The sequence below is a fragment of the Tachysurus vachellii genome, chromosome 7 (assembly GCF_030014155.1).
Source record: "Tachysurus vachellii isolate PV-2020 chromosome 7, HZAU_Pvac_v1, whole genome shotgun sequence".
Taxonomy (NCBI): domain Eukaryota; kingdom Metazoa; phylum Chordata; class Actinopteri; order Siluriformes; family Bagridae; genus Tachysurus; species Tachysurus vachellii.
The window spans coordinates 22,384,384-22,388,261 of NC_083466.1; positions in this window are offsets into that span (position 1 = coordinate 22,384,384).

The window sequence follows — 3,878 nt, forward strand, 5'->3', positions numbered from 1 at the left end:
AGGTGGGGGGGAATGTGGGGGCTATGTTTCTACCACTGAAACACTTCCTCATGAAACTCAGGGGCTGCCTTTGGTGGTCCCCTACATCAATCATTAGGGCAGTCTGTGTTTGTGTCCTCTGTTTAGATTGGCACACCAGATCTTTCCCTAGGTAAAGAGTTTTCTCTTGCTGAGAGTGATTTATACTCCAGAGTGCATGATCAGGGTGCAGGTTTCTGCTTAGGCATAGGCCAAGGCTTGAGAAATAGCATCTCCACCTGTAGAAGGTATAATAAATATGGCAAATTTTGGCCAGGTCGAAGTGGCATTGTTCACCTCTAAGGAGTCATTCCACTGTCTCCTGTGGCTTTCCTTTTTTTGGCATGGTGCAAATGACACTTTCCCTGATAGCTCTGCTCTGCTCAGGAGATTCATGTCAAGAGGAACCTCCTCTATCATGCACAGGGGATGATTCTCCACCCCTGCCTTTAAGATTTAGATCCTTATGGTCTAGCCCCTGAGAGCCCCTCTACAGCTCCTAGACTCCTATGTTAAACTTTTGCCTCTGGTGTAACTGGCATCATCAGCATCTAGTTCACTGATATGTGAGAGTTCCTGTAGACACAACTATTTGAGGGACTATCACTCTTTACATTAAATTATAAGTGGAAGCCACTGCTGAGAGTCTAATGCCTGTTCTCTGGCCTCTCACATTTTGCACTGTGCCAGGCATCTGAGGCTTTCCTGCAAACAGTGTCTCACCTCTTAGGACCTCTTAGTGGGTCTGGAGGGGCTGCTTTTTGTTAAATGGTTTGTGAGGTTTTAACACCTGAAATCTTTTGTATTTTAAGTTTTAGAAATTATAAAGTTGACTGAAAAGCATCTGCTGCACACTCCAATCTCCACTGAACCTATTTGAACCTATTTTCTACCGCTTATCAGAACTAACTCGGGTCACGGGGAGCCTGTGCCTATCTCAGGCGTCATTGGGCATCAAGGCAGGATACACCCTGTACGGAATGCCAACCCATCGCAGGGCACACACACACTCTCACACTCTCATACTCTCATGTGGCTTAGCGACAGAGATCCAGACGCCGCCATTCAACTGGACGGGCTAACTGTCCCGAGCCATCAGAGATGCAAAGCGTGCACATGCCCAGACAATCCACAGCCACATCCAGGACAGCGGAGACACCCGGCGCATGTGGCAGGGCATACAGGCGATCACAAACTACAAGACAGCTTCACCTGCTTGTGATAGTGACGCCTCCCTCCCAGACGCACTGAACAATTTCTACGCTCGGTTCGAGGTACAGAACATGCGCGTATCGTCCAAACCGCTCCACAGACGATGCCATTGCCACAGCCCTCCACTTAGCCCTCACCCACCTGGACAATAAAGACACTTATGTACAATGCTGTTCATAGACTTTAGTTCAGCATCGGGAATCGGGAACAGCATCTCCAGCACCACCACACTGAACACTGGAGCTCCTCAAGGCTGCATGCTCAGTCCACTGCTGTTCACTCTGCTGACTCATGACTGTGCAGCAATGCACAGATCGAATCATATTTTCAAGTTCACCAATGACACGACTGTGGTGGGTCTCATCAACAAGAACGACGAGTCAGCATACAGGGAGGAGGTGCAACAACTAACTGCCTGGTGTAGAGCCAACAACCTTTCTCTGAATGTGGATAAAACTAAAGAGATGGTTGTGGACTTCAGGAGAGCACAGAGCGACCACTCTCCACTGAACATCGACGGATCATCTGTAGAGATCGTCAAGAGCACCAAATTTCTTGGTGTTCATCTAGTGGAGAACCTCACCTGGTCACTCAACACCAGCGCCATCACCAAGAAAGCCCAGCAGCGTCTCTATTTCCTAGGAAGGCTGAGAAAGGCACATCTCCCTCCCCCCATCCTGACCATGTTCTACAGAGGGACCATTGAGAGCATCCTGAGCAGCTGCATCACTGTCTGGTTCGGGAACTGTATGATCTCGGATCACAAAACCCTGCAGTGGATAGTGAGGACAGCTAAGAAGATCATTGGGGTCTCTCTTCCCTCTATCATGGACACTTACACCACACACTGCATCCGCAAAGCCAACAGCATTGTAGATGACCCCACACACCCCTCACACACACTCTTCACCCTCCTGCCGTCTGGAAAAAGGTACCGAAGCCCCACAAGCCATCAGACTTCTCAATAACTGAACTGAACTGAACTGTACTGAGCACAACATACACACACATCATCTGTATGGACTGCATAGACCCTCACAAAACACACACACTGACACATCATACTGTTTACATGCTGCTTACAATCCATCAAACTGTTTACATGCTGCTTACAAACTGTTTACATGCTGTTTTGCACAAACTGTTCAACATTTCAGCCGTTTTTGCACATATTGTACAATATCTCAGCCATTTCGCACATACTATACAATATTTCAGTCATTTGCTGTTTTTTGCACAATTCTATATATTATCCCAAGGACCTGCTGCTAAGAAACTGTGTTCATTCTAATGTTACTGCACAAAATATTGTTTGAACATTCAGTATTCACATACAGTATTTACACTGGTCGGTTGACGCTGTTTCTATCACTGTTTATTGTCTTTTGTGTATTGCATTTTTTTGTACTTTTTTTATTGTCTTGTGTCTGCACTGTCTTTTGTCCTGCACTGTCTTGTCTGGCTTGTTTGTCTTGTCCTGTACTGTTTGCACCAGGTTGCACAGTTGCACTTTATGTGGCAAAGACTACTTACATGTCCTTAGCCCTGTCTTTGTTTTATGTAGCACCCTGATTATGGAGAAAAGTTGTCTCATTTCACTGTGTACTGCAACAGCTATACTGTATATGGTTGAAATGACAATAAAAGCTTCTTGACTTGACTTGACTCACGCACTCACACACTACGGGCAATTTAGAGATGCCAATCAACCTACCATGCATGTCTTTGGACCGTGGAGGAACATGGAGTATCCGGAGGAACCTTAAAAAACTGTAAACATTAAAGTTTGAAAACTTTCTAAATGTCTTAAAATCTCTAATCATTGTGTTTTCATCTTTGAACATTTGAAGTCTTTTGGCAGGAAATAATTATTGTTATGTCTGTAATGAACTCAGAAATTACGCTGAACTATTAGTTTCTTAGGAGCATTTGGTTGCACAATTCCACTTGAATATAAGCCGTTATAAAAAGGATATTATTTACATTTACATTCTTTACTATCCAGTTTCACCCAAAAGAGGATAAGGTCTGGTTCCTCATATCATCCCAGAGTTTTCCTGTACCATCATTGCCTCAGGTGTGATCAGGGTTAGATATCAGAGATATATAGTAATTTAATTTTGAACTTTAAATTTTTCATCCTATGTTTTTATGGTCTTTTAAAGCTGCTATAAGTCTGTTTCAGTTGTTAAAAGCAATATACAAATAAACTAAATAGGAAATTGAAAAAAATGGAATTGAATTAAATTTGAAAAAAATTGAATCGAATTAAAATGTCCATGATGTAAATGTACTGTAACCTTATAGTGTAGCTCCTGTCAGTCTGTTAATATGAATTTCAGATTTGTTCATTGAAAAGTCAAAAGTGTTTTATCTCATATCCGAAAAGCTTTTTTTTTAAGCTTACAATTCCAGGTCAGTGGTCATTACGGACCATGATACCATTCTCTGCTGTTGTGTTATAAAACCGTTACTTCATAAAGTTCATTATAAAATGGTGTTTTATCAAAATTTGTACAAATTTTTATTCTAAATAATTATATTTCTGTAAAACCACTTTGAATCAATGTCCTCTGTTAAAAGTGAAGAATTGAAATTGAATTGAATTCTGACTGAATTTGAATGCAAATGATTACAAGAGCCACATG